Source organism: Cydia strobilella, chromosome 3, assembly GCF_947568885.1.
Source record: "Cydia strobilella chromosome 3, ilCydStro3.1, whole genome shotgun sequence".
Taxonomy (NCBI): Eukaryota; Metazoa; Arthropoda; class Insecta; order Lepidoptera; family Tortricidae; genus Cydia; species Cydia strobilella.
The window spans coordinates 23,877,834-23,896,956 of record NC_086043.1 but is presented as its reverse complement, the minus strand read 5'-3'; the positions used below and the strand labels follow the sequence as shown (position 1 = coordinate 23,896,956).

At 35.9% G+C, this 19,123-nt stretch overlaps 1 protein-coding gene and 1 non-coding gene across 2 annotated transcripts in view; both read right to left on the bottom strand.

Moving 5' to 3' along the window:
* LOC134756159 (galanin receptor type 3) overlaps window positions 1–19,123 on the bottom strand; it is a 62,879-nt gene that overhangs the window by 28,677 nt on the left and 15,079 nt on the right. The window lies entirely within an intron of this gene.
* Window positions 8,975–9,046, bottom strand: Trnah-gug (transfer RNA histidin (anticodon GUG)). The gene has a single exon. It is a non-coding gene; the product is annotated as a tRNA-His (tRNA).

The following is a 19,123-nucleotide window of genomic DNA, read 5'->3' as shown; positions in this document are numbered from 1 at the left end:
GCTGCAGAATTAAGTGTGTCGTGTCGATTTTTCATTGTTTATCAAGTCAGTCAGTTAGTACCTACATGGATTATCGTGTTGCGTTTACATTGTTTTTTTATTAAGTTAGCTTAATTAGGTACTATATATATATAGTTATTTACTTACACATAAATCTATCGATAGTAAAACATCGCTGCTACTGATGCACGCATCACAACAAGCGCCTGACACTCTTTGATAGAGAAAGATAGTTATTGCGATTTCTATAAGAGGAAAGAGAAAATAGTGCCATGCTTTGTCCTTATCACCGACCGGATGGCATCATAGGTAGGCGGCGATGGCGAAATACCGAAATTTATAAGAGTGAAAGAGAAAAAATCCTATGCTGCCCAAATATTATATGAATATACTTTCTCTTACCCCCGGTCGCTCGGTGGCGCGTCTATAACTACTTGTATATACTATGTCTATGCATCACAACTTACGCTCGCCATAAGCCCCACGATTGCGAGCTAGAGTCCGATAAAAATGATTTATTGGCCCGATGCACGATGCTCAGGTGTTAATGGCCCTACAGCCCCTACAGCGAACAGTAGTAGTACCTTTAGGTACCTTCACCTTACCGGACCGGTGTTTAAAAGGGTGGCAAGTTGGAACCTTGTCCAAGTATGTAAATAATCGTTTCCTTTAATTTACAAATTAACTTGTAACTTTATGTATGAAATTCAATTTAAGTATAGACAAAAGTTATTGAGTTGAAGGAGTGTCAAAATGGGTCTCCAAACGATGTTCAATTGTATTCAAATTCACGTTAACTTGCGCGCAATCTGCGGTTCTACTTGTTATAGCCCTGAAGTTCTTGCGGCTCGGAGTTTTTTGCACCATTTGTAAGTTAAATAAGTATAAAACTTACACGCGACAATAGGAAAGTTTCTATTGCGTTGTTGTTATTTTAGTTAGAAATACTGGGATGCCGTAAATTATGTGCGGGTTAAAGTATGTCAGTAAGAGGTCACAAGCGTAATTTATAAATTAATACAAAGTATTCAATTTGAAACTAAGAATAATCGGCCAAGAGCATGTCGGGCCATGCTCAGTGCAGGGTTTCGTAGTTACCATCCTGTCAAAATAGAACAAACGGGGGCTTTTAGTAAGTATCATTCAAGCATTAGGGAGTATACCTTTGCAGCTTGCAGCGCTTTGTACATCTTTTAATTTATAAGAAAAGAAGATTTTTTGCAATAACTCAAAAACGACTTGTCCGATCATATTTGGTATAGTTTTCATTGAAAGTATTTATTAAGCTTTTGTTTCACGATTTTTTCATATTTTTTGCACCCATGGTTCAAAAGTTAGAGGTGGGGTATCAATATCATTTTGTACTAAGGTACAAAATGATCGCACCAATAAAAAATAAATAAATAAATAAAATACCTTACCAATAAATTACCTTACTAATACCAATACCTTATCAATACTTTACGTATTACCAATAAATTACGTCTATGTCTATGGGAGGTAGGGTATCCTAGAAAAAAAAATATAGTTTTTATTTTACCGTATTGTCGCAATGCATGATTTGTATGCATGCCAAATTGCAGCTTTCTAGTACTAACGATCACGGAGCAAAGCCTCGGACAGACAGACAGATAGACATGGCGAGGGTTTCTAGGTGACTAGGAAACACTAAAAAGGGTCACTACCTCACTACCGATTAGGCTAGGAGGCCGCAAAAAATATTTTCGAAAATTTGTAGGCGTAAATGTAAATCAAAAATCTGTTAATTCCAGAATATTTATTTACCAAAGGTGTTGCTTGTAGCTCTTAATCGTTTGTAACAATTACAGATGTTGAATTATCTTCTAAAAAATATTGTATAAATATGTGTTCGGGTCAAAAATTGCCTTTGGTGTGCTTGTCTAAACTTGTTAGATATCTAAACCGAGCAGCGAGCTAGCCATATACAGCCACGTCACGTCACGTGCAGTGGCGGCCGCATAACAGCCAGCGAGCGTTGTTAGCGGCTGTATCTTATTCTGATTTTACTTTACTGAAATGTAGATATTCAAAAAGCATGTGATATCTTCATTTCAGTTCATCCCAGTGTCGACGCAAAGGATCTTTATCTCTGCGGCTATTGAACACTTGAAATATAAACAAATCATAAATTTTAGATACAACGTTAATATATAATATAACCTACTAGAGATGTTTCATAGATACGTTGTTTTAACTCACAATATGATATAATTTTGTCTAGGATCAACCAAAATTTAAATTTACCAGCACGTTTGAGCGGTTTGAGTATCGATTCGGCAATGGGCTTCTTTTTCGACCAATCCTGTGACTGTCAATATAAGTTTAGGATTACATCCTACGTCGACACAATTCGCAACAACATCCAATATTCAACTTTATCCCACAACGAACAAGGTTCTATTTCAAAAGAACCGAGTAGATCGCGGGCTTTCAAAGTCATCCCTCCGCTAGTCCACTATAAAGGTGTCGCCACACGATCCAATTTGGCCGAAGGTTATGCACAAAGGGTTCCGATCGCTAGACGAGCCCGGGCGAGTTGATTGCTCTATCGATTCAGTATAATAACATTCTCTTATTAAGATATTTTGTACGAGCTATTTTTGACCGATTTAAAAAAAGGAGTTTTTAAAAATTATTGGTAAGATCCGCCCGTCGTGACCGCTACTACTCACTCAGGCACTGTTAGTGCTTGAAAATGGAGACCTAGGCTCTCCGAAACATGTTGCGCGAGTGACTAAAAATACGTAAGTGAAATTACTAATTTAGCTAAATTTGCAGAAGCTTTCCAAAAAGTTAGAAAGTTTCTCGGAAGTCTCAGGAAAATTTTAAAGGAAGCTCTCAATTCCCAAATAAAAAAGTAGAAATTTTGCAATTTCGGTAACTTTTCTTCAGCTCATCAATACAAATTACACAGAAAACTAAGGTCAAAATCTTTACAATGCTTAAAGTTAACTTCAATGATAAATTAAAAAACGGCCTAGAACAATGTTTCACCCACTTGCCTGGTATCAAGCAATCTACCCATTAATGAAGCAACTTGCCTGTTTCCCAGTACCTAACCTTCCAATAATATTATTATTATAACGGTTGATCTCGCCGCTGTGGCTGACAGGCAGCTGAATAGACCAATCAGCGAAGAGGTTGACCCTAATAATAATGACTGTCAGAACAGGGTACCTACGCCATCAGCCAGCCAGGCCTGGCCAGGAGCTTTTTCTAATTTACCATTTGTTATGCTCTTGAACTGGTTTTGATACGACATTTACGATCGTCTTGGTGAATGCAATGGGGTACCTACTTGTAAAAGTTTCAACCTACCTCTGCTTTAACTCACCTCGGTCTCCTCTATTTTATTTATTAAACTTTACACATAGTTTAACAGTATTACACCAAAGCACAGGATTTACATTAAAATAGCACCATACCATGCTATTATTGACATTGTATATTTATTTCCCAATATTTATTTGACTTTGTGATGAATTTTTATCTGTATTGACATTTGTATATAATTAGTGACGATCATAATATAAATTCGTATAGATTAAAAACTGTAATAAATGTCATATATTAAAGAAAAAGTGACGAAGCCCTCCAGTGGTGAAGGCCGGATTCGAACCGGCATCTTTAGCTATCGCGGCTGAACCCCTAGGCCACCCCGCCACGGCGGTGCCCGTCCGAATTTCTCGACTATATGCCATCTTAGTAAGACTAGGCGTCTTTGACCAGCTCTAAGGGCAAGCAGTGCGCGCTTGCACCTCCTACACGAACTCCTTACGGATTTACGTTGTAGCGAGAGAGACTGGTGCTGCCATCTATGAACAAGTTTGGGAACAAATCAAATTATTTTATTAAATATTTTGATTTGTGTTTTTTAAGTAGTCACACACACTACTATATATAAATTAAAAAAAAGTGTGACTACTTAAAAAACACAAATCAAAATATTTAATAAAATAATTTGATTTGTTCCCAAACTTGTTCGTATAGATTAAGTTAAAATAATTTATAATGTAATTTAATATTATGAAATAAATAAATCTAAATCTATAAATAAATAAATATAATAAAATAAATAAATTAAAATAAATATCAGTATTAGTTCACTTCACTTTATGAAATATAGCGACCCTCCTTTCGAAATCCTATTGAATTATTTCCTGTACATTTACAGGAATCCTCGTAAGGATGAATAATACATATAATTCTGGCGACGCAGGAAATCGGGGAAATAACATATTCCTTTCAATAAAATACAACACAATACCAGCCTCCAGCCACTTACCGAAAGTGCCCCAAATGTATTTGCTATAGTTTGGCGTTCAAGTGAAATACATTACTAATGAAGGTTTCAATCTTACATTATGTTGGTATGAATGGTATATATATAATGTCAAGCTTCTTAATTCTTGATTCAAGCAGCTATGGTATGACAACTCCAATGCAGTAGTAGTTGTGAATTTGGCGAGTATGTCAGATAAGTTTCAATAAATTGTTATTTAATAACGGAAATACATTTGTAACATAATATAACGGTAACAATCATCCGAATAAACAAATAAAACAAAACAAAATCAACTATATTTCCTACATTATGGGTTCAAACTTCATTAGCAAATTTTGGACTTTTTTCTTGTAAGGTTGGGCTAGAAGGAGGATAGGTAGATAAGTTTTACAATTATGGCGACTCATTTAACAGTAGAAATATACTCAAACAGCTTATAAACCACACTGCTTAAAAATACACAATCAAAAGTTTAAAAATCTTTACAAACCCAAATCGTGACAGCTAAGGGGCACCTGCGCGTTCCAGGGTTAGCCAACTAACTCGGAGATAACCCGGAGTTACACAGTCCAGTTTAACCCTGTCTGTATAAACGGTTAACTCCGAGTTAGTTGGCTAATCCTGGAACGTGCAAGTGGCCCTAAGTAACATCTTTTGTAGTTCCCAACACTTCGACACCTTCTTAATTCAAATAGCCTTATTTCTATAGTTTCTGCCAATAGTATCTAATCACGACACATTCGAGTCACACATGAAAGCGATTTCCTGCCGAAGATAGAGTACAAAGCTATCAACACAGCAAACAAGCGTAAGGCAATACTTTGAAATGCCTATTTAACGAGGGTGTTTAATTATACGAACGGGTCTACCGCGATTTAATTTCATTGTTTTTAACTTAAATTCCGACGATTCAGCTGAGTTGCACCAGCTGTGGTCAAGGAAAGATTGACGTCCCAGCAATATGTCAACGGAGATCTAAGTAAACAACACTAAACTACCCGAAATTAGTTTATAAAAATGTTCGGGGTAATAATATTTTTCACTTAGCTAAGTGCACCTCTGTCTGCTGCATTTGCCAAGCTAGAGTTAGAACCTAAGGCTTTTGGCTCCCACGACTTTAAACTCTCCACTACAAAGATCAGCGTCTATAATTATTATAGCTGTCATACCAAATTGAATATTCGGTAGATTTCCGCTCAAATTTCTCAGCGGCATTATTTATGATCATCAGGTATTTGGATTGCTAGTTAGAAAAGCGAGAAACGAAACCATCGTAAAATTAAATAGATGTCATATAAGAAAGTAAAAGTGACCAACGACTCCAGAACCCAGGGCAGGGCAGTCGAACCAGCGTCCTCTGCATTTGCGGCAGATCCCTACAATAGCTCGGCCACCCGGGTCGCGGTGGTAAACATCGTATTTGTTTACCCTACTGTTATAGTGCGTGCACTATCACACGGTTTACAATTTACAATCCACAAAATGGATTGAATTTCCGCCGCCCAATCAACCGACTAATTACTTATCACGGCCAGGTAATTAACAGGTATAAATACCACCTACTGTGCGAACTTTTCATAGCGGGACTCCGATTCAGACTTAACAATTGGTTTTATTGTGAATCGGTTTTGATACGACCTCACCCGCCACTTAAATTTCGCATGGTTTTTTGCGTGTTCTAATACTGCTTAAAAATTTGGTATAGAGATAGTTTGTATGGGGATTCAATAACCGCTGAACCGATTTACATAAATATAGATTCTGAGTATAAGAGGCCGTAGTCGATTTTGGAGAAAAAAATGTAAAATTGATAGATTTAGTCGTTGAAATTATACACGTTTTGTTACGTAGTATCTAAATAACAAGTATTGATTTATATTAGCACGTCTTCTCTTGCCTTTTATTAATGAGGTCGCGAGCGTGCGTCACCGGTAATGCATGCAAAAATCATGGTGGTAAATTATACAAATTGATGTATAAGTATAGTTTCAGCAAATGTTGTAGTTTGTTTAAGTATCAAAATTACGTTGAAATTAAGTCGATTTTCAGAGAAATTGACACTTGTTTTGAAGTAATTTCTGGAGAAAATTGATTTCGTCTAACTTTCATTTACACTACTTCAAAGTCATAATAATAAAAATGTAGTCTGATAAACGTCAAGTACAGGATATGTGTAATACAAAATTACCATGTTTAGCAGTCCAAACTTTACGAAATTTACAAATAAGAGCGACAAAATCAGTGCTTTACGCGCGTTTACCTAAACGTCCATCAGAAAAGCAAACATTACTAATTTAGTGAGTCTGTTTTCAAAAAACTGATCTGATAAAAGGTAAGATAAGAAGACGTGCTAATAGAAACCAGTACTTGTTATTTCAATTAGGTAACAAAAGGTGTAAAATTTCACGGACTAAATCTATCAATTTTACATTTTTGCGACTAAAATCGACACCGGCCTCTTATATATGTTTTGAAAACATGTGTCCCGCCGAGTTTGTTGCCGGTTCTATATTGTAGGAGGGAATTAAATCTTCTCGGGTCAGAGGTGTAGGGTTGGAACCTGCGTAGCTTTATCGCGTATATATATATATGTCTTTACTTGAAAATAGTTGTATTGTATAACTTCTAAACTATCACTTCACTATCTATCACTTCCAGGAACACTAAACAAGAAATATAATAATGACATGTCCTCACTTTGTCATTGCCAATGGCATGCAGAGTTAGCTTGGTTGGTCCGACGACGACTACAATTTCAACTCTTTTTGTCACATTTAATAATAAAGTTTTCTGGAAAACTCCACTCAGTACAGAACAAAGAAGCAGTCCTCGCACAAAGTGACCGCAGCTGCGCCCTTAATGACTTCGCTGTCTGTCCACAGAGATTATTACTAACCTTCACTTCTACGGGATGTCTACAGTTATAGGTACCATAATATATAACCCAACTATAGTACAAAAAATCCCAACTATGGACGTTTAGGCATGACTATTATTTGAATGGCGTAGTTTTGTGGTTTAATATTTTTTATAAATGGTAATAAATTCACAAATAATAAAAGTATATTGGTCGGATCGCACTGCGATTCATTTCTTGCGGTGCAGTGCACCCACTTTCAAGACTGAAACCGCAAGAAATTAATCGCAGTGAGTTCTAAAGCTACTTGTGGATCATAGTCGTCGTAGGTTCTGAACTATACTTAAATAGTTGGGTGGTTTCACGGTACTATAATTCAGAGAAAATCCTTATACACATTCATTAAGGTGTTCTGAAATGGTCTGAAAACTGACAGAAAATCTCCTGTAAGTATGTTATTAGGTTTATTAAGTCTAATTCTGTTGGCCACGACGAGGTTAGTAGACTTGTGTTAATATACATCTTGGAATGTACTCTCGAAAATGACCCGTTATAAACTTCTCACTTCCAAGTGGGGTTTTTCCGTCGTGACGTAAAGGACATCATTCTTTTACAAAAGTTTCTAACTGTCCAGTACACTAAATGATTTCCGTCCCATCTCTATTCTCCCTTTTTTGTCGAAAGTCTTGAAAGCTAAAGCTTGTCCAGGAAAAAAATTTCGTTTGTATTCGCACCGCGCGGTTGCACATCGCACATCACTTATGACCAAAAGGAGACTGTTATATGTAAAAAATAACTGTTTTCTTATTCTTTATAAAAAGAAATCTCTTTCGTTTACATTTTCGAAGATATCGCCATCACAGAAAAGACTACATAAAACATTTTTGTACGAACACTTACAAAATCGAGGCATTTCCACGAAAAACTAGCAGAGAAGTTAATCTATGTAGTTAGTAAGACCTGTTCAAAGGGTGTTAAAACAATTGTAAGAAACTGATGGTAGACCATGGCGGACCGGAAATGGTCATAAGCCCGGGTTTTCTAATAAATAATACAGATAATAATACATTATAGATGCGTTGCAAAAAACGCCTATTATCCTATCTGTACTATATTTAGCCAAAAGTGCAAAACGTTCAAATGAACAATGAGCAGTCTTTAAAAAAATAACTATAAAGACCTACAAATAAACTAAAGTACCTAACAAAAATGCAAAATAGTAAACTGAAGTGGAAACCACATTCATTACCCAAGAAAGTGATAACTATAATCTAACTGCTCTGAATTACGATCCATTGAAAAATAATGGGCTCGTATGAAGCAGAAACTCTTAAAAGCGCCATATCAGTTAAAACTTCAAGTCGAAATGGAAAAAAGCTTAAAAATTAATAACAGTCCTATGTACAAAACCTGATAATGCCTACCGCATTACAATAAAATTACGAAATTTCTGGATTTATAAAGTCAAAAACTCAAAACATGCGTACATACATGTTGTTTATTAAGTTTGTAACTAGAATTTACCATAAAACAGTTGGTTTTTAATTGTTGTGGAAGATTTTGTGTAAATTAAAATGTATATTTTTTTTCTGGACGTATCGATTACGGTCAGTATTAAATTTTAAAACGTTGGAAAAGTAAAAAGCACTATTAGTTTGCAAAAACCAACTTTGCGAACGCTAAACAGCTACGTAAAGTAGCACTTTTTGAGCAACTGTATTAAAAAGTATTTTTCATACGTTTAAAAACAGTTTTTGTGGCGATAAGGCGCAGAGTAAAAAAATAGCTCCGCCGTGACAGTGTATCATCACTGCCGTGACCAGGATTCGAACCTGGGTTACTACGGCCACAACGTAGGGTCCTAACCACTAGACGATCACGGCTGTCGGAGCTGTGGCCGATACAGCGAAATTCTTGTACACTTTGAAAAACTGGAGCACTTTCACTGATCGCTGCGCACGAGTGGCCCCTAAAACTGTTATCAATGAAGGTGGTATAAAAAGTAACTGCAAAAAGTAAATCGCCTTTTGTGTTTAATTACCTACCAAATTGCAAGCAAACTGGTACGAAAAATGTTAAGATACACGCTATATGAAAATCAATTCAAAGTTGTCTATTGACACTCGAAGTTGAAGTTGTCTATTGGCGTTGTCTATTCGCTTTCGACGAAAAGATAATTAAATGTCAAATATTCTTTGGCACTCTAAAATGCACTTTAATATTTAATATCACCATCAACATTAATTATTTCTATCATATTTGTTTCTAAATTGTTACTGACAACTTTAAGCTACAATTATTAAAGTTCTTTTAAGATAACTGTCTATTATACTATTATGTTAGTTAATTTAGTCTGTGCCTTTAAGATACCACCGATTGAAAATAATATACTTATTTAAAATTCAATTCAGATAAACTGAAGGGACTAGATAATAAGATTGTTAGTGCTGCTTCGTAAAGGAAACCGTTAATTCCAGTTCACTTTAAACATGTTTGTTTAAATTACGAACGTAAATGAAAAATACCGTTTCAAACGAGACTGGCTTTGAATTCGATATGCACGCTGCCTTTTTCTGTTATTCTTTTGTAATTCATCCGATTGCATTTTGTTGAATAAAGAATATACAGCTGAATAAATCAGACAAGAAAGATGAAATACACATCGTTTTCGCTTCGCTTCACTTACTGAAAACATATGGATGCAAGAACTGTTGTAGTAGGTAAGTACCTGAAATGCAAAACGTTACTTAGTTAAGAACACTGGAATGTTCAAGCCGATTCGCTGCCAAATCGATCATGTGAAATGTTTGAAAATCAGTGGATCGGCAGATTTGCCAAATTTGCCTTGTGGCCCGTGTGTGTGTTCACCCGATCTAACTTCACATATTTATTTCTATTAGTTTTTAAAAGAGTCGTTAACTCATGAAGCAATTTAATAAAATCTAACGTCGGCGTATTCGGCAAAACCCTTTACATTTCAAATGACATTATTAAATTTCTGTTTGTATCGTTATTGTCATTGATAATGATAAGATGATAAACAAATAATCTTCTTCTTCTTTTGGTGCCATGCCCATCTAATGGGCGTCGGCGGTCAGCATGGCATTCAGCTTTCTGGTCTTTGCTAATCTCTTGAGGGTGGCTGCGTATTTTGTAAGTGTCCAATCCTTAATGTTATCTATCCATTTATATCTAATAAACAAATAATACAAGAGGTTAAACAAAATGATTAAATTGTGTTTTTTTAACCGACGGTAAAAGTTACTGGATTTCAATAAATCAGGTACCGTTATCATATTTATGATCTAACAATTGTGTGGTACATTTCTTTGCCTTGTATTCTTATATACACAATACACAATAAACAGGGCGATGGTGATCCCACAGGAGCTCGGCAAATTTTCCGCCCGTCGCATTTCAACGTGACGCTCCTCTGCCTCCTCTGACAAACGGCTGAAATGACCCGTTCATTTTTTAAATTCGAACCGAACTTTTCATTTGATGGGTATTGTTTTAGCACAACCTATTTTAACGAAAAGCTTCGTAAGGTGTATTCAGTTACATACTTTTATCCGAAAGGGGTTAACCTCGAAATGGGAGAAAATTGTACAAGTCGGAAACTTGATACATCCTCAATAATTCTAAAACTTGTGTCAACATGAAGTTATTCAAGGTCAATTGGTCACAAAATGTTTAACACCTAAATAAAATATGTGGAGTATAAATGCTAAAAATATGTCCCAATCATTTTTTCATACGCTCAATCATTTTTAGCTTATTATAGTTATTATCTTCCATTGCGATGTGAAACCCTTTGACTAGATCACAGATTTCTCTCAAGATTGTGTTTCTATCATTACTTAATACGGAACACAAGTAAAAATATTTAATAAAATAAGTAATTTGATTTGATGTATGATAGCGACTAAGTATAGACAGATATTTGGTATATTCAATAGAATCTTTGCTATTAGAATCTTGGCCGTACAGCGCAGTTCGATCCAATACGAGTAGAACGGCATAACTGGGATTACATTAGATTGTCAGTATTTTCACAAACATTCGATGTAAGCTTCAACTCAATTGTACAACATAGGTGCATTACTTCTATTGAGACAGTTGTATTCATGAGAGCAACGACAATAGGGAGCGTCGTTTCCGTTTTGAGTCAGTAGTCATTTACGAGTAGTATCTATCTATCTTCTGGTAGACAATATCTTACGTACAAATATATGCTCTGGTTGTGTATATTTACGAAAAGTAGATGATTAGAATTAGATTTCATTAAATTTCTTAAAACAAATTATTGTCTGGGAACAGCGGGCTCCACTAACTATAATTACCACAAATTATTTAACCAAATATTTTGGAGTTGAAACTCTAGGTCCATGGGGTCCCAGCGCGCACAAGTTGTTTGCAGAAATCGCGAAGCGTCTGGTTGGTCAACCAGACGCTTTGACGTAACTGGTGACCGAAGAGCTGGCGGCTTTCTCGCACAACGTATCAGCATTGCGATACAGCGGGGAAATGCCGCCAGCATCCTTGGTACAATGCCTCAAGGGCCTATTTTAGATTTAAGCTAATTATTAATTTCGTTTACGTAGTACCACTGTATATATCTTGTATGTAAATAAAAGTTGTGTAAAAATATATTTTTTATATTGCATGCGTTCTAACCAATTTGTCACCAGTTTGATAACAGTTGAGTGTTGTTACAGACCCGTACATATATAATATATGTATGAGACGATTATGTATGTATGTAGGTACCTACGGTATGTAGTACTGTATGTAGGTACCTACGGTATGTAGTACTGTATGTAGGTTCGGTCTACGTCCCTCGTTTCGCCAAATTATTCGGTCGGTGACAGATTTGAAATTGAAATGTTTTCGGTGTGTGTTTGTAATTGTTTCTAATTGGGCTGATTTGTGTTTCACGGCTTGTTGAATCTGCTGAAAACAAATAAAAATAATGGAGGATAAAAGGCAGATAGAATTACGTCAACAGTTGTATTGACTTTCGTTATTAATTTGATTGATTATTTTTATTGTTTCATTCATGGTTTATTTGCTTACTTAATTTTAAACAAACATATAATTTAACTTTTTTTAAATTTCGTAACCAGAATCATTAGGACAGAATCATAAGTATCAGAGGCGTGAAATTCCTTTCTTGCTTAGCTATTAGTGCGCGTCATGTGCGTCTATGGGTCAAAATTATTAATTAAAATAATTATGTCGACATTTTTTTACCTGTTGCTCTTTTGACATGAAATTATTATTTATATGAATATGAATAAAAATAGTAAATTTTGACATCTTAATATTCTAGTAAATTTTATCTTAAATTTAACATATTAATCTTCTCTTTATTTATTCTCCATCTTAGGCTAGGTCATTTATACTATGAATATAAAAGTAAAATATAAAAATACTTACAAAACAATACAAAATACACATAAACACATTATAAAAAACCTAACCTAGGGTGCCGGGGGCAGGGCCCAAGCTGCCGGTGGTCAGGGCCGCACGGCAGAGTGAGGGACCGATGTACTACATTTTAATTATTATTATATTCATTATTTCAATTAATCTGAATTTTACTATAAATTTCATTGTTGAAAGTATTATTTAAGTCGATATTATCAATTATTTATTATTTTTATTATGTTTTGATTTGATTTTAATGTATTTAGAACACGGCTATAACGATGGTAGTAACAATATTTTATGGAATTTTGAACGGTCCGAAATAAAGATTTTTATTTTTTTATTTAATAGATGGGAGAGAAGGTGCTTCGGAAGGGCGTCCAGTTTTAAAACGGCTTTTTTTATCTGTGTTTTACTTTGGTACTCGCAACAACTTTCACCACTTAACGTACTACGTAAAGTGTAAAATTAAAAACATCTAAGATTATGCAACGATAGATCATTTTCCTGGCTCATCTCTTCCAAGAAATAGATGGTGCTGGTTTTATCTCGATGTGTATCGAAGTAGGTCAGCGATGGATGAGTCTAGATCTAGATCTAGACCTGATTACGTGCTGAGCTGTTTGAGCTTCGCGAGACTTTGCACGCTTTACACTCGACATTGGTTCCTGGATATTTATTAACTTTGAACATGTTCAAGAGATCGTAGAATGGCATAGGTTGGACATAAGTCAGGTAATATTTAAAATGTCATTTTGGACAACAAATCATTTAAATAGAAAAAAAACCCCTTATTTGTAAATTTTGTAATGAAAATAGACATAAAGGAATTTTGTTTTTCAATAAGTACCTAATATTAATTAAAGATATATATCTCCCGTTTTTATTCTTACCTGTTGCAACCTTAATCTAAAAATGTTTATTAGTGGCCTGAAAACATGACGTGGAATTTCTTGCATTTTCTCGCATATATTTTTTGAATTCCTCGACGAAAGTTAGATGGCTAACAAACAATATATTTTAAGTTATAATAATGAGGTAAATTTGGAAACTTCGTGACGAAACCGGACTGATCCTAATGGAAACTAAAAATAAGGGTCTATGCTAATTCTTGGGATTAGGTTACCGAACGGACCCCAGGTTTTCTAAGTGGCAAAATTCCTGGGAAGATGACAAAAGTCACAAGACAGCAATTTTCCCGGCCACTTCAAACTCAAAAAACTGACCCGCCGAACTGTCAAAGTTAGCACTAACTTTTTTAATATCCCAATATGTGACATGATCGTAATAAATGAAGGACTAGGTGATTACGATCTCATCCTCGTTGTAAAATCAGCCGCCGCTATCCATCATCTCGGCCCTTAACTGTGCCAGTGGGTTTAGGAGCGGACGTACACTAAACTTGTAAGATATTATGTATGTGTCCCGAAAACCATTCCAGTAGGTAATACAACTATGAATCTTCACATTTAAGACGTAATTCTAATTAAGTACCGTACCTATATTTTTTTGGAGTTGCCTGAATGATAACTGAATAAAATAATACATTTAGATATTGTTTTGATGTCAAGTTTACATACGTTCGATTTGGCCTCCAGAAGGACTCGTTCCACAGTCTGCACGTTCTGGGAATAAATATGTATTATCAGGGGCGTAGCTAGAGGATATGGCGCCCGGGGCAGTCACCAAATTTGCGCCCCCTGACGTCTGACAAAAGTTTCCCTGCTGCTGCCTTTTGCCCATTTTGGCGCCCCCTCTTGGATGGCGCCCGGGGCACTTGCCCCCCCCCCCCCTAGCTACGCCACTGTGTATTATGTATACGAGTAGGTGTTAATTAAATACACACACATATTTATTTTGTTATTTTTGTGTGCTTCAATGCACCTCAAAAAACCTCTAGTCTCGATAATAATTTAATTTGTGACGAAACGAAAATAAAATCAGTGTACAAACTTTTGAGGATGTTATTTCTACACACGCGTGTGGTACATCAGCGCTTTGTGGGCGGTTTCCCTTGCGTGACCCTGTGAAGGGCCTGACCTCTGTCTCCCAATAACGGCCGCTAAGGTCCTAGTTAGCGCTTTATCAGCCTGTCTTATCCCGTGACAACACTTCAAAAAAAATCACGTCAGGGTTTTGTAAGAACTCTTATATACTATATATTTTTACATTTTTATCTTGAAATCAGTGAACTATATGTCTTAAAAAGTCATTGTTTGCAAAAAACGAAATGTGTTAAATTGTAAGCCGAAGGAAATTTGCTTTTTCAATTGAAGTGTACAATATAAAGTAATTCTAAATGGGGTAACAATTAAACTAAGTGACTGTTTTATTGTATTGTGAATACGCAAATAATGGACCCAATACGCCCTGAATACAGTCATGCACCTTCTTTTTAGGGTTCCGTACCCAAAGAGTAAATACGGGACCCTATTACTAAGACTCCGCTGTCCGTCTGTCCGTCTGTCTGTTTCCAGGCTATATCTTATGAACCGGGATAGCTAGAAGAAATTTTCACAGATGATGTACAAATACTAAAAAGTACGGAATCCTCGGTGGGCGAGTCCGATTAGCACTTGTCCGGTTTTTTTGTCTTTTAATCGCGTAAGACAGTACTTACGTTACAAAAGAGGATTCCCCCGAGATCGGCAAACAGAGAGTTGGCAATAAAGAAACGCATCGCATCTGAGGAATATTCACAGATTGAGTGAGTTTGGACAAGTGGATGAAATTATACTTGCGCTGTGCCGACATCAAAGCAGTGTAGTATCTATATCAAATAGCATTACGTAGATCTGTCTATGCATGAATCAGATGGTCATGAGAATGTTCACTGAACTGCATACTTTGTGAGGTAATGTATAAGTATGCATGCAGTAAAGCGGTTATATAATCATATTATGACGATGGTATACCCCGATTTGATGTGTGCTATTTCGTTAGACGTTTAAAAAGTGCGAGGACAAGTGAAACTTACTTTGTCGATGACGCAAGACTACTGCCTTACGTACTGTTGTACCGATCATAATAAGTACATAGTTATACATATACTGATGTAGTGATGTACCTAATTGATCACTCCATTATTATATTGAATAAATTACACTATTAATATCCTCAAACCCTGTTGCGGTTTGACAAAGTCTGTTGCGGATTATATCATTTGTTAGTTGGTGACGAAGCCTGTAGCTGTTTTGTTGTTGTAAGCACTTGACGAAGCCTGCGTTGCTGATCATCAACTATGTATATTTGCTACATGTATTTGTACTGAAATTAAAACATGGCTATATCCTCATACTTATCTGTATTTTTTTATACACTATCGGTACCAAACATGCATATGACGCGCCTGATGATAAGCGGTCACCGTGTCAATAAATCAAACTTTTATTGATCAAATAGGAGTATTTTAATTATTTCAATGGACATTATTATTTTGGGCCAAGTTATTTCAACTTATTTTAATACGAATTACTCACTGATTCAGGTATATTACATTCAATTATATTTTTAATTATCAAAAATATTAAAAGCATTACTTATTTCTATCACATGTAGTCAATATTAATATTTTGTTTTTAAATCTAAAATACTACTTACAATATCTGGGACACCGAGCTTTGCTCGGAAAACATATAAAAAGTATAAAAACTTAAAAATGCGTGTTTTCCCAGAGACCTAGCTAGATCGATTTTTCGCCACAAATTTCATCGAAATCCTTGGAGCCGTTTCCGAGTCGTCGACTTGACGACGTCCGACGCGACGGTCAGGGTCAGGGCTGTCAGCACCGCTGCTTTCTGGGCATCCACTGTTTGAGGGAACCTCGACACGAAAGAAGGTTTTTCAGCTTATTCTGGAAACCTGAGAAAAATTCCACCGCCTTCCCCAATCTGCGTTTAGCGACACGAAATTAAGGATTCCGCACCCGATCCGTCCTGTTATCGTCAAATGGAATTTCCCCACGCCACCGGCACGTGAAAAAAGGGGAGAAAAGGTTCAAAAAGAATAAATTAAGATCAAATCTCGGATAAAAACTGGTGCGTAAATCGCGACTTCGCAACCTCCTATCTTACTTCAACGTATCATGAGAAATTCAACCGCCCACGATAAAAGATAGGGTTTAATATTATGAATATGTGAAAGTGAGATGTGATGTTGGGTGGACAGGGTGGAAATGCGATGTTTTCCACATGGATGAGTGCCAAAACGGACAGACGAAATGGCGCCGTTTGATATAGGGTAGGTACCTACCTGCGGTGATATAAAACCAAAGGTCTTATGCGACAATCTCTTAATCTATTATAAGACCTTTTATCTCATAGTGTCAGTTAAAAGAACTGTGCGACATGGACATTATAAAGATTGAATCAAGTTGAAACTTTGTAGACACAACGTTATACGATTTGGCTCTAAAAATTATTAGTATGCAGACAAGTTTCTTAAATGTGAAATTGTCTTATTTTATCAATATTTAGTTATATTTATAAAAAAATAGGTGCAAAATTTAGAGTCAGTTTTGAAACGTAAATAGATTTCGGCCATTCACGGGAAACCCATGTCCCACAGTGTCGTTAATAAAAATTAATCTTTAAAAAAACGTTAAACTGACTTCACAAAGGATAAAATAGAATATGATCCCCTTTTATATGCGTTAGCAACTGATACGTTTGAAGTCGGTGCCAATCCAAATACTAGTTACAATAGGGCATTTTACTACTAGTCAAATAAGTTTATTTTCTTCCAACGTCTTTAACTTGTATCTGTATATTTATCGACCCAAATTTTTAAAATGTCTGTTTTTATTTTCAGTATACAGGGTGATCAATCCAAATGGGTCAGTATGGAGAAGTCAGAAACTATAAGACATTATTTATGTAATACTACACGCGATTACATAAAGAATATTGACCAGGTTCGATTCCCGGTAAAAAAAAGTTAATGAGAGTTAAAAAAAGTTTGAATGTCATTATTATTAAATCTAAAATCGACGCCATGGTTCCTAAGAACAGATTCGCTATCTCTCATAGTTTCTGACTTCTCCCTACTGACCCATTTGGATTGATCACCCTGTATAGTGATTATATTATTGACGATATTGATAAATCCATTTGCACATTTCCAAGTAAAAAAACCCTAACTGGCCAGGGGCTCTTGAAATAATAGGGTCTACGGTAAAGTTTACACTAAGACCCTTCCCGTACCTATATAAATTAACCCTAGTGACGTAAGAGTCACTTAGAGCGGCTTACAGGACCCTTATTCGGACCCGAAACGCCTACCTCTGGGTTTATAATTAGGTATTCAAATCCAAGGATATATATGTAGAAAAGCGCAATAGAATTTTGGTTATCTAATGAGTTAATTATTATTGTATTATGGGCCTTTTTGAGTGTTAAATTGACCAAAGAGTGATATATTGTAGCGGCCCTTTAAAGTTTGAAGTGACACGACAATGTCTAACTTTTTTGTGGTAAACGCGCAAACCTGATAAAACAATAATAATAATCTCACGTAAACACTCACGGGGATACGACCTCCAGTGGGCAATTTTATAACTAGAAAATATAAGCTTTTCAGCGACCGTTCACGTTCCACGCGACTTTCTATACAAACAGGCTTAATAAAGGATTCTTGGATCAAAGGGGGAACATTTTCGAGTAAAGATCTAAACTAATAAACTACATAGTTGCTGATTTTCCAGAATTCAGCAGCCTTTCGACTATATCTACTCGTAATTGCAATAGTACCCTTTGGGGAATATTCATATGCCCTTATCTTTTTTAAAGTTTTCATTGCTTTAAACACACATACTTGTACAATACATCTACACACAAATAATACCTACAGACACAAGAATGAACACAAATATTAACAAGTGATCTTATCCCCAAACACTGATATTTGGTGACGATGATAGTACTCAAAAGCGCTTTATTTCAGCCATAACGTAACCATAGGTGCATTAATGGACGGACTCTAGCGAAGCGGAAAAGATATCCCACCAAAAACATTTCATGTAGTGTTGCCAAGACTAACATGCGCCTATAGTTTTCACACTAAACAGTCATCGGATCTAGACTTCTACTCCTTTAATCCTAACTGTACAAGCTCTAGACATGTTCGTGGTAAACTTTTGTGAGAGCAGTGAAACGGCCAAGCTGTATTGTTGGCCGTTTGTTGGCTTGCCCGTTTCACTGCTCAGCTGTCACAAAAGTTTACCACAAGCATGTCTATGTCACAGCAACGAAACGGCCAAGTTGCACTGTTTGACCAAGATGATGGCTTTGTAGAGTTAGAGTTACTACGAGATCTGACTAATTTCGTTTCATCATGTTGTTGGATGACACAACTCTAAAGGCCTACAACTACCTACTACTGTACTATTTGACCAAGTTTGGCTTTATTTATAGTGTTAGAGCTTGTACAGTTAAGATTAGAGGAGTAAATGTCTTGGTATTAAGAGATCTGATGACTTTTTAGTGTGAAAACTATAGGCGCATGTTAGTCTTGGCAACACTTTACATGAAATG